The sequence below is a fragment of the Corylus avellana genome, chromosome ca10 (genome assembly GCF_901000735.1).
Source record: "Corylus avellana chromosome ca10, CavTom2PMs-1.0".
NCBI lineage: Eukaryota > Viridiplantae > Streptophyta > Magnoliopsida > Fagales > Betulaceae > Corylus > Corylus avellana.
This window is the reverse complement of record NC_081550.1, coordinates 7948785-7962081: the sequence shown is the minus strand read 5'-3', so window position 1 is coordinate 7962081 and position 13297 is coordinate 7948785. Positions and strand designations below refer to the sequence as shown.

The window sequence follows — 13297 nt, the reverse complement described above, 5'->3', positions numbered from 1 at the left end:
CTTCCGTTGGGGCTTCAACATGTTACCACTCTACAAAAGCTCGTGATTTCAACTTGTGAAAGTTTGACGGCTATACCAGATTGGATCCAAAACTGCACATCACTTCAAGACTTTAAGATTTCTGACTGCTCCAGTTTGACATCACTGCCCGAAGGAATGCGTAACCTAAAGTCTTTGCAGAGGCTGAAAATTTATTCCTGTCCCGTCTTATTGCAAAGATGCGAGAGAGAAGTGGGTGAGGATTGGCCCAAGATTGCTCACATTCCAGATGTAGTATTACAAAAACGCCGTGACCGCCTATAGATCTCTCAGGTATATACTCATCCTTTTGTCTTAATCCTTCACAGAAATTCGAGTACCCATCTTCCTTCTTCATTATCATTTTCTTCATTTTTCTCTCTCATATTTCTTGGTTGTTAGATTTCAGATGCAGAAGCTGAAGAAACAGAGGATTTGGAGCATATTCAAAACTCTAGGGCACTAAATTTGTGATTCTTCACATATCTGGAGAAAAACTTAGCCTCTATTCTTGATCATCCCTTCACCTCACTGCTGTCATCTCAAACAAAAGACATTAAGTCAAGTCGCTCATTGGGATTTTTGCCCATCCCTATACCATGGTGTGCGAGTTGTACTGTTTAGGAGGATTGGGCGCTGACTAGTGGGATGAAGCCCATATTGGCCTCTACATGAGAATTGGTATCCAATTATTATTATTATTATTATTTTCTGTTGTTTGGTTACTTAGATTTTGGTTTTTTGTCTGGTTTTTCAGCATTTGTGAGTGAAAAAAAAAGACAGGGTTGTCATTGTTGTTGTTAATAATGGTGTAGATGTATCGTCCTCTGGATTAAGCCAAATGATGAGGCATATGGGAGCTATCTGAAGATCAGCATCTGCTTGATCTTCACCGGCACTGGCAACAGGCACAGCTTGGCCTTTATCCTTCTCTTGTAAATGAATTTGGAGGAATTAATGCTTCTTTTCAATTCTGAAGTTTTATATTTTGATATATATATATATATATAGAAGTAAAAATCTTTCTTTTAAGAGCACAACTTGCATAGAAGGATTCATTGATTTAAGTCTGGTTAGAATGAAATATAGAAAGTTGCTAGGGAAGCATTGACGTCACCTCAGACAATTAAACTGGGTAGTATTATGGATTTAATGTTGAACATTTGCAATGATTTTTGTTCATCATCCATCTTCTTGAATTAATCTGGCCCAGGGATTTTTTTTTATTTTTTTATATCTATTTAGTCTCATCATTATGCAGTCTTTGATACATGGATAATGTACTGCCAAGGTGTTTTTAACTTTTTAAACTCCATTTTTAATATTGGTAACGAAAGTTCCAAATCATTTTTCTTTACTCATCTTTCATTTTTATGGTTTTTTCTTAAGTGGTCTTATTGTGATGTTCTTTGAGGTGTATGAGTCTTTTTGCAGTAGACCCATTAATAAGAAGTCTATATATTTTTTAATTGAGAATGTGGTTGCTTTAATTTGAATCCATCCACCTTACTTGACATTTTATTGCTTTCACAGGAAAATATAGATATACATTTACAGGAGTGGGCCAATCAGGCTGATTTAGTGTGCTGCTTGCAATATTTGCAGGTTATATATATATATTTTCCTCTGTTCAGTCTCTTTCTCCCATAGTCTCCTACTTTCATTCAAAGTACCAAATTCGAAATCTTAAAAGAATTTATACTTGCAGTAGTGATTTGAACCTGATGAGATAGCAAGGAACTTCCACAAAATGTTTCATCTTTGCGGAAACTGGGGGGTCATTTTTTCTGGTATTTCTCCTGACTCATGTACCATGTAATATGAAATAGAGGTTGATGAAAGCCTGTGGTTTTTGGAGTTATTTGTTAATTACATTAGGATTTACATTGTATTCTTGTTTGGATGTATTTATTTAAACTAGTTCAAATATTTGATTTAGCTAGTGCTTTCAACTGTTTGTTTTCAATTTGATGATTTACTTAATTGTGTTTGTATATTGTTAGTTGTTCTTGGTACTAAAACTAAGATAATGGGGCTTGCATCTATGTACTACTCTCTCTTTCTTTCACTCCCTTTGAGTTGATTTGGTAGCCTGGAAAGATTATGAATTTTGATCCGATTCTTAATTGTTGAGATTACATTATCCATCCACAATCAAGTGTGTGCATATATATATATATATATATATATATATATATATATATATATATATTCATTTGATTATGGAGAACATTTAAGTTGATATCAGTTTCCATTGAGCCACAACATGTTTTTGGCTGGCAATTTGAGTTAGAAAGTTTTTGTAGTGGAATTATCCTACGGTTGTAATTTCACTTTATTTAACATGTTTAAGTATAGAGGCATTGTCCACATCAAGTCTTGGTAACCTTGAACTTGTTTGAATGAAAATAAAACTTTCTTGTCAGTGATTTGGACTATCTTTCGCTTAGTGTTAATTCAAAATGCTTTAACATGGTTGTTTGAGCTCAGGTTTCCTTGATTGTTTCTTCTATTCATGATATTGCTAATTTCTTATCATCCTGATCAATACGAGCAATATGGCCATGCAGGGAAAATCAAGTAGCTGAAGAATGTTGAAGCATACCACAACAAATAGTAGCACATTTGAAGCAAAACATTGTTCCTGCATTTGATCAGAGAGCTGCATGATCTCCCGGAAAATCTGTCGAGCTCCCTTAAAATACCCCTTTCAATGAGCTCAATGCTTCTTTAGCCAATTCATTTCTGGGCATTTGTATATTCATCACTCTCTCGCGCCTCATCCTCCTTTACACACTCTCTCCCAAAACGAAGCTTTGAAGCGGATACCAGCATCAACAAGACTTGCAAGCTTTTGAATCTCAGGTTTTTCTCAATCGCTCATTCCAGTCTTTTGGGTTTGACTGTTCTCCTCTATGGGTTGAATCTGGTTTTGATTAATTTTTTTATTTTTTATTTTTTGAAAAAGTGACTTGCGTTGACCCAATGGTGACCCTGCTGTTGGCCTTGAGTCACAAACAATAAAAAAAAAGGGGGCATTTTGTGAATTTCATGCCCTTTATCGATACACTAAATTGTGAGTTTTTTAACTTTGGAGAAGGAGACATTACAAAAGTGATGATCAAAGTTAAGAGGAGTTGAGTATAGTTTTCCCTTAAATTTAACCTTCAAATAACCAAACTTAACAAAAATCGTAATAAGATCATTTATATACCATAAAATGGAGCTTGCTCTGTTCTCAAATCCTTTTCAAATGCATTAGAAGTGGCCTAGTACATATGCCTTTTCCTAAATTGTCTACAAGAAACATGTCAAGATGTTGACGAGAAACTTGAACAAATAGTTTTCTGGGTGGAGGAGTTCAGAGCTGGCCAAGTTGAGATTTCGTGGGAGAAGATGACTGTAGTAGAGTATGCTGCTCACAGAGGTTGCTGGTTTATCCACTACCGTTATCACTAGCCTCACTAGTGATCGAAGCATCAATGGGAAAAATGTCTGCATGCAAGACACCAAAACCATAATAAAAAATCATTAACATGACAACAACATAAACACCCAGAAACAAACACGTCTTAGGATTCTTGTGTGTGTCATGCACGTCACGAGAGAGAGAGAGGGAGGGAGCATACCATGGCTATGAATATTTTTTTTGGTTAGAAATAATGAGATTTTTTCCTGATAATAAAAAAAAGGGAAAATAGAAGAGGTTGCAGTAGATTCAAAATGTTGGGTTTTGAATACGTTGTTGCTCTATTTTGTATGGTAAAGCTTGATAAAACCACAACAGGATGGCATCATGATAAAAATTCAAGTTATTGGTCTATTTTGTAATAGCTTCTATGTTCCACTAATGGTTTTTGTTACAATAGTAATACTTACATTTTCTTTTGCTTTTTCTCAATTTCAACTGTTTGTTTTCAACAGTAAGGATCATAAATTGCCCTATGTTGACGTCTATGCCAATGTTTCCACATCTTGAAAGAAAGTTGGTCCTGAGGTATGCAAGCTCGAAACTACTGCAACAAACAATGATGATGAATATGGCAGTACCACAAAGCCCAACGCCAACAACAATAGGCTCATCTTCATCCAATCCTCTCTCAAAATTGAAGTTTATAGACTTAGATTCCATTGCGGATCTAGAAACTCTGCCAGAGGAGTGGTTGAAGAACCTCACTTCTCTCTAGAGTTTGAGGATATCTGGTTGCAATTGATTAAATTCTCTTTCCCTGGGTAAACAACATCTCACTACCCTTCAAGACTTGAATACTGAGAATTGTCTTGAGCTTGAGCTAGCCAATGATGAGGATGGGATGCAATGGCAAGGCCTTAAGAGCCTCTTCTCTTTGAGCTTTTCAAGACTTCCAAAGTTGGTGACTCTCCCATTGGGGCTTCAACATGTTACCACTCTACAAAAGCTCACGATTTCAACTTTTGAAACTTTGACGGCTATACCAGATTGGATCCAAAACTCCACATCACTTCAAGTGTTTGAGATTTATGAATGTTCCAGTTTGACATCACTGCCTGAAGGAATGCATAGCCTAACGTCTTTGCGGAGGCTGAAAATTTATTCCTGTCCCGTCTTATTGCAAAGATGCGAGAAAGAAGTGGGTGAGGATTGGCCCAATATTGCTCACATTCCAGATTTAGTATTACACGATCCACCTCATTGGCTTAAAAATTTAAGCACCCACGCATCTTCGACTTGATTCAGGTATATACTCATCCTTTTGTCTTAATCCTTCATGGAAATTTAAGTACACACCTTCTTCACTATCATTTTCTTCATATTTCTTTGTTGTTAAATTTCAGATGCAGAAGCAGAAGAAACAGAAGGATTTGGAGCATATTCAAAAATCTAGGGATCTGACTTCATGATTCTTCACATATCTGGAGAAACAATTAGCCTCTATTCTTGCTCTTCTGACCACCTCACTATTGTCGGCTCAAACAAAAGACCGTAAGTCAAGTTGCTCTTCGGGATTTTTGCCCACTCTTATACCATGGTGTGCGAGTTGTACCGTGTAGGAGGACTGGGCGTTGACTAGTGGGACGAAGCCCATATTGGCCTCTACACGGTTATTATTATTATTTTCTGTTGCTTGGTTACTTAGATTTTGGTTTTTTGTCTTGTTTTTCAGCATTTGTGATTGAAAAAAAGACAGGGTTTTCATTGTTGTTGTTAATAATGGTGTAGATGTATCGTTCTCTGGATTAAGCCAAATGAAGGAGGCATATGAGAGCTAGCTGAAGATCAGCATCTGCTTGATCTTCACTGGCACTGGCAACAGGCACAGCTTTGCCCTGTCTATCCTTCTCTCGTAAATGAATTTGGAGAAATTAATGCTTCTATTCAATTCCAAAGTTTAATATGTCGATAAAAGAAAAAAGAAGTAAAAATGTTTCTTTTAAGAGTAGAATTGAACTAATACAAGATGTTTGGTTGAATTTGAAATTATATTAATTATGTTTCGCTGAAGGTTTTAAAAGCACAAAGCGTTTCATTGAAACATGCGAAGGCAACCAGGAACTGATTGATTCTGCATTTCTTTCTTTAGGTAGCTGTTTGGTATTCTTTAAATTGAGTAGCTGTGATGTCGGAATTCATGTGCTGGAGGAAGAGTAATTCATGAGAGAATCTATAAACAACTAGAAAAAGATGTGGTGGTAGTTTGGTAAGTGGATTTGGAAGTACTTGCATAGAAGGAATTTGGTTGCTTTAATTTGATTTTATATCCCACATTACTTGACAGTTTATTGCTTTCACAGGAAAATATAGAGATACATTAACAGGAGTGGACCAATCAGGCTGATTTAGTGTGCTGCTTGCAACATTTGCAGGTTATATATATATATATATATATATATATATTTTTTTTCCCTCTGTCTCGGTCAATTTCTCCCATAGTCCCCTACTTTCATTCAAAGTACCAAATTCGAAATCTTAAAAGCATTTATACTTGCAGTTGTGATTTGAACCTGATGAGATAGCAAGGAACTTCCACAAAATGTTTCATCTTTGCTGAAACTGGGGGGTCTTTTTTTTTTTTTTTTTGTGGTATTACTCCTGACTCATTTACAATATAGTATGAAATAGAGGCTGATGAAAACCTATGGTCTTTAGAGGTATTTGTTAATTACATGAGGATTTACACTGTATACTTGTTTGGATGTATTTATTTAAACTAGTTCAAATATTTTGATTTAGCTAGTGCTTTCAGTTGTTTACTTTCAATTTGATGATTTACCTAATTGTTTGTTTATATTGGTTGCTTTTCCTGGTACTGAAACTAAGATAATGGGGTTTGCATCTATGTACTACTCTCTCTTTCTTTCGCTCCCTTCGAGTTGATTTTGTAGCCCGGAAAGATTATGCATTTTGATCAGATTCTAAATTTTTGAGATTATGCAGATTATCCAACAATCAAGTGTGTATATATATTCATGTGATTTTCAAATTTTTTTTTAAATTTTTTTTTTTAATTTTTTTAATTTTTAAATTCACATCATTGAGGTTGATGCTTCACCAAAATTATGGAGAACATCTAAGTCGATTTCAGTTTCCATTGAGCCACAACATGTTCTTGGCTGGCAATTTGAATTAGAAAGTTGTCGTAGTGGAATTATCCTACTGTTGTGATTTCACTTTATTTAACATGTTAAGTGCATAGGCATTGTCCACGTCAAGTCTTGTTAACCTTGAACTTCTTTCAATGAAAATAAAACTTTCTTGTCAGTCGTTTGGACTATATTTGGCTTAGTGTTTATTCAATGCTTTAACATGGTTGTTTGAACCTCTAGGTGGTGGTTCAATGGGCCAAGAAAATTTCTGTAGTGGTTAGATGCACACTAGGGCATGAATTTGAATCTCACAATGGGAATCTCCATGCTTGATTAATGTAAACCACCTTGGGTAGGGCTGAGTCAGTCGGACTTGAAGAAGTGCCTACGATTCCCGCTGCCTAAGCCTCTCTTCTATGACTCCTCGGAGTAGGTGCTACTATGGTCACGCCTAGGTAAAAAAAAATTGGTTGTTTGAGCTTAGGTTTCCTTGATTTTTTTTTTTCTATTCATGATATTGCTAATATCTTATAATCTTGATCAATACTAGCATTATGGCCATGCAGGTAAAATCAAGTAGTTGAAGAATGTTGAAGCATACCACTACAAAAGTAGCAGCATGAAGCCAAAAATTGTTCCTGCATTACATGATCTCCCTAAAAATCTATCGAGCTCAGTGGTGCTGCAGTGATTTAGCCTCCTTGCTGGACTCACGCATCTGGTCCACTATGCAAGCTTCTTTCACCAGTTCATTTTTGGACTTGGAAGCTTTTGAATCTCAGGTTTTTCTCAATCTCTCATTCCAGTCTTTTGGGTTTAACTGTTATTCTCTATGGGTTGAATCTGGTTTTGATTTTTCTCCTTTGTGGGTTGAATTGTTGATCTGGGTTTGTCATGCTTTTGGGGGTTTTGGTTTCAATCTCAAGTTTTGGTTGATATGGGAGATTGAGCTAGTTTTCGTGGGCTTCTTTTGGTGTGATGGGAGTTCAGTTTAGGCTAGTGGTTCGTTGAACTTCTTTGAGCTAGTGGTTCATTTTAGGCTTTAGGTGGAATTAAATAGTGATTCAGAGAAATTGTGAGTGTGGTAACTTTCATTTCTTTTAAAATTTTTATAAAATTTTAAATTTGTCCTTATTTAAAAATTATTTCTTTTTAAAAAAGTGACTCGCGTTGACCCAACGTGAGTCACAACCAGACCCATGGTGGGGTTGGGTGGTGACCTTGCTGTCGGCCTTGGGTCACAATAATACAACTTTAAAAATAAGGAATTTTGTGTATGTTATACCCTTTACTTAAGATTTAATAAAAAATCCTAATGGAGAGGGGACTTTGCAAAAAATTAGAAGCTTGATACACTAAATTGAGAGTTTATGACCTTTAGGAGACATTATAAAAATGATGAAAGCTACTACTTGCTTTTTTTTAAGGGTTAAAGTGAAGTTTCCCTTAAATTTAACATTTCAAATAATCAAACTTTAACAAAAATTGTAATAAGATCATTTAATACCATAAAATTGAGCTTGCTCTTTTTCTCAAGACCTCTTCAAATACATTAGAAGTGGCCTAGTACATATGCCTTTTCCTAACTTGTCTACAAGAAACATGTCTAGATGTTGATGAGAAGGTTGAACAAATAGTTTTCTGGGTGAAAGAATTCAGAGAAGCCATCTCTCCCAGTTGAGATTTCGTGGGAGAAGATGACTGTAGTAGAGTATGCTGCTCACAGAGGCCGCTGATTTATCCCTTGACAAAAACATAAACACCCAGAAACAAACACGTATTAGGAACACTTTCATTTTCTTTTGCTTTTTCTTAATTTCTTTTTGGATGCAGTTTGATATATAGGATTCGTTGTTCCTTATAGAACAACATTGTGTGCAACATGATCTCTGTCTCTCTTTGGTCTTGTGTCATTCTGGATGTACTTGAGTCAATATGCTAATCTACAATACCAGTGGGCCTAATTCTTGGGGAGTAAATCTAAAAACTCAACTTTTATACAACTTCTATACAACTGGATTGATGTGGAGTGCCCATAAACTATTGGATTTATGAGCATTTTTTTAATAAAGGTTGATCCAATGATTTATGATCACTCCACATTAGCCCAGATGCATAGGAGTTATGTAAGAATTGAGTTTGTGGTATTGATCAATTGCTGGGATATGTCAAATTTGGTTTAAGTAGCTCATGTGATTTGTTTCCTTGAAATCTAATGTCACTGAATGAAGAGTTAACGAGGAGACCTTGATGATCATCTTATATTAATAAGTAAAGAAACAATAGATTCTGTAATTTTGCAGAATGAATGATGGTTCTTTTTATGGAGATACAATCACTTTCATGCTGCATTCATTTTATGTTATAAATTCTGAATCACTGATTCTCAAGGGCAGATTTCTATCACAATAAAACAAATCATTTTTGCATTGAAAATCTCCTTTAATGTTTTATGTTCTATTTGAGATAGAAGTATCACAAGTCAGAATTTGTGGTAGATTGGAAGTAAAACTTCAGATGCTTGTCTTAAATTATGGTCTTAAATAATCTTCAAGGGGATCAAAATTGATTTCCGCATAATAACAATAGAAATTGTTCTTACATACATTTTTGCTATATTTGTTTGCAGGTGAGCAACAACTTCTCTTACATGGAAAATTTCTTCCTACAGTCATATGGTGATGACGGTCGTGTAATGTTCTCGTGAATTGATCACAGATGGTTCAATCTCGTCTATTGTTATGTTAGTTTCCCATGTATTCAATTGGTTTGTAATTCTGTTTAAAGTTATTCAAGGGATTGGTGCCTTGTGGAAATGCCTTCCCCTTTCAAAAAGAGAAACCCAATTGTTTTTGTTTCGAGCTTGGAGTCATTACACAATGGATTTATTAGTTCTTCATTTGTGAAATAAAGTTATTTCTTGAAAAAATTTCTTGGCTTATTTTCTGGTACCCACCGAATGTGGTGTTGTGTGTGAACTGTGAAATTTGCTGAGCTTCTCCCGAATGGATATTTAACCTTTGGGCTTATGTTTTCCTTTCCGATTTTGGAGTTCTAACCAAATTGGGTTTTCCTTTTTCTATGGTTTGGCTGAATGTAGTTCAAATGTTGGGTGTTCGTGGGTTGCTTTGTTTTTTTGGCTAAATGTTGATTTTTTGATTTTCTGGTTTTGGCTTACCTTTGTTTTGGTTTTTTTTTTTTTTTTTGGGCCCTGGCTTTCTGTTTTGGCCGAGCAGGGGTTGGGTTTTGACAGTACCCGTAAGGTCCTCTTTTTGAAGAGAACATGTTTGGAATGCTTTTGATTTCTTCATGGTTGGCTGTGTGCTAGTGTCACAAAATATTTTACTTCTTTGTCAATATGTTAGAGGTAATTGACCTTAAACTAGATTGTTCTATCAAATTCAGCTTGTAATTGGACTCTTTCTTTCAAGACACTTCAGATGACGATTGCACCATCTTAAAAGCGTAAACATAGAGGGTTTTGCAGCAATGATGATAAGAAGAATGAAGAAGTTGGAGAACAAAATGTTGCAGTATTGAGAAACTCTTGGATTGTAACCTTTTTGTATGTTTGTACGTCTTTGAGGATGATGACAAAAAAACAAATTATGAACCTTTCTTGAAGTTGATTTTTTGTGTTAATATGTATTGTGTGTTGAAAATTATGAACAATTGGAGATACTCTTGGTTAAAACTGGATACCATCCGGAGGTAGAAGAGATGGGAGGATTGACACACCGTGGTTATTGGAGAGCAAAGCAGAAGACAATTTTCTGGCAACCCAAAGCAATAGCAAAGGAGAAGACAATTTTCTGTAACACGATGTAGTGCTTTTTTGCATCTTGATTCCAACGATTGATATCCATTGCACAAAAGCATTGAGTCCTTGACAAATGAATGTGATTTATTTGTCCATAGAGCCTCATCAGTAAAAAAGTTTATCACTTCGCATTTAAGGAAGTGTAATTCAAGTGACTCAAAATATAATCGTTGTCCAGAGATGAAAAAGGAAAGAGGGAAAAAAATCTTTAGTCAAATCATGTTCAATTTATTTACAAAATATCAATTTATTTACAAAATATACAGAGAAATTCTATTGCATGACAAGATAGATACAAATTATTGAAATTAATATATAACCTATTACTAGGAAGGACAAAAATGCTATCTTTTGACAGTGAATTGAATGTTGATAGAGAACTTTTCTTCCTTCTCTTTGCCTCTCTATTTTGAACTCGGTTGGGAATCTCCCTAGTCATGATCATGGACTTAAAGCACAATCGAATAGCTTTCTGAAGATACAAATTCCATAGACCATAGCAATGTTTTTCCCCCAAACACTACACGTTTCGGCATGCTTATAGATAAGCTCTAGAATGGTAAAAAAAAAATGAAAACGTCATCATTGTATCTGCAATAATGAACATAATCAGAACACTTTAGAAAATCTAAGAAGGCAGTAACAATCTAAAAGATAGACTGCACTGCATTCAGGTCACCAGGCCGACCTGCCATGTGAAGATCTTCCCAGTGTTCAATTTCTGAGAATTACTCATTTTGCGTTTGCTCCGATTATCGCGTTTGATTTCATTCACTTAACCCTCTCATCCACACAGTTTTTTCTACAAGCAGGTGATAGGCCTAGGCATTACTTTATTTTCCCTTCAAAAATTTTGGAGGTCACCCCCCACCCACCTACAGTCTAACCCCCACAAAACCCAAATGGCCCAAAACTCAAAACATTGATCTGACAACAATACCATGACAAAGAAAGTGACAAAATTCTTACAAAGATCTTCCAATAAAAAACAAAATATACCCAAAAATTCTTACCCATTTTCGAAATCAAACAAAAAACCACCAACAAGAAAACCCATCAAGATTTCAGCCCCAACAAAACCTATACCCATTCAGCCTACCTCAAATGGTGGCCGGCGGTTTGGGAGAGAGAGAGAAACTGGTTCGGATCGGCACTGCTTCTGCTTCGTGGTGGCCGGCGCTCCTGCTTCGTGGTGGCCGGCGGCGTAGCCCCTGGATGGTGTGGCCGGCGGTGGTGGCGGCTGGATGTGGGTGGAAGAAATTGAGAGAGAGAGAGAGAGAGAAAGAGGGGTGGGAGATTTGGGATTTTCATTGTCTTTCATTGTTTTTTTTTTTGTTTAAAAATAGCCAGGCTGGTTAAGCAGGTTTGGTCAACCAGCCTACTTTCTTTTCATTTAAAAATGCCGACAGGGGAGAGAGAAGAGATATATATATTTTTTATTTTAAAATGCTTGCCACGTGGATATTTATGACCAAAAGATGTACTTAATATTGCAACCAAGCATTTCTTAAAAAAAAAAAAAAAAAAAAAGCATTTCTTATTAAAGAATAAAGGTATTATAAGAATATAATAAAAATGGCATTTTGTACAAACTTTGGTAGTTTTATGTATCATTTTAGCATATTTTAAATTTCATGGAGTTATATCAAAAACGGCCTTTAGTTTAAGGGGCCTTTTTTTATTATTATTTTTTAATTTTATTTTTCGTTCTATTTAATTAACTTCACGATTTGGACAAATAGGAAAAACTAAAATTGAAACTTCGAATTAGGGAATTAGGGGATGAGCTGTAGAGATGTAAAGTTTGGCTGAGAATGTGATGATAGTTTGAGGGTAAAGTGTAATTTGCCTAAAATAAATAAATAATAGAATCAAAAGGAGTATCAACATATATATTCTTACAATCTTTATAATTTTAATTTTTCTTTTTCCCAATGTAATGCAATTGATCGAGAAAAATATTGTTGATGGGAAATATCACCAACCTCATAGGGGGCTTGTTAAAGCTTATTTGCCCTTAAACTCGTAAGGGGTCCTCCTGCTCATTGAACAAGCCAAGCATCATGTCAGCTCGAAAGTCACATGGGAGTGGATCGAGTTTGACCGACGGTCTGACGGACTACCCCTTCGAGGGACAACTGACTATCACACTCTCAGGTGTTAATGACCCCCCAATGGCCCAATGTACCGACGACCCTCCAACAGACAGCCACCTGCCTAGTGGTTGTGCACATATTGTAGGAGGGCCAATATAAGGAAATATAGTTCCCGCCAACATACATGCCAATTCAAACTCATGTTATATAAGGGAAGATTGACGGGTATACTCAGAAGGAAAGGTCTCTGTGATGATCTATTACATTCCATACTAGAATCTTGATCTCCACTATCTCCCATATCCATCCTACTTCGCCTTATTCATGTCAACCTTTTAAGGAGATTGAAAACCCTAAGTCTAAGGTACGCACACTATTCAGCATTTTCTTTCATAACCTCCTACCCCTTTAGAAATCAACATACTGATTTAAATATCGAAGCCTCTCTCGTAAACAACCCTTAATAAGTCATGTGTGTCTACTCTTTGTAAGATAAATACAACTTTAACCTCTACAAGATCTTTCATATCAAATTGTCTACTATATATATATATATATTGTATTATTTATCACATGCAAATTAGAGCTAAATATTAATTAGTTAGTCATCCACAAAGTTTATTTATTTATTTATTTAAATAAAAGTTAACATTAATAACATGTGAATTTGTTTACGACATATAATATGCACTTATCATATTTCTTTGACGTATAGAAGTAGTCCCATTGGACAATTATTTACTTTTTAGCATAGTACATCACACATTTTGATGCACAAATATCAGAAAATCATGGCAGC

General features: G+C 35.5%; 1 protein-coding gene across 6 annotated transcripts in view; it reads left to right on the top strand.

The window, feature by feature from the left end:
• Positions 1 to 10481, top strand: part of LOC132163521 (putative disease resistance protein RGA4) — a 14448-nt gene extending 3967 nt beyond the window's left edge. The window contains exons 1-12 of one of the 6 annotated variants that reach the window (XR_009438314.1): positions 7 to 312; positions 421 to 699; positions 1552 to 1623; positions 1727 to 1808; positions 2589 to 2883; positions 3943 to 4735; positions 4834 to 4981; positions 5580 to 5696; positions 5791 to 5862; positions 6823 to 7037; positions 7149 to 7364; positions 9212 to 9443. The gene's annotated coding sequence lies outside the window, so the exon portion shown is untranslated. Of the gene's footprint in view, positions 1 to 6; positions 313 to 381; positions 700 to 1551; positions 1624 to 1726; positions 1809 to 2588; positions 2884 to 3942; positions 4736 to 4833; positions 4982 to 5579; positions 5697 to 5790; positions 5863 to 5987; positions 6071 to 6822; positions 7038 to 7148; positions 7365 to 9211; positions 9444 to 10022 lie in introns of those variants that run through there. The other 5 variants (XR_009438313.1, XM_059573838.1, XM_059573837.1 and 2 more) reach the window with 5 other exon arrangements.
• Positions 10482 to 13297: the final 2816 nt, after the last annotated feature.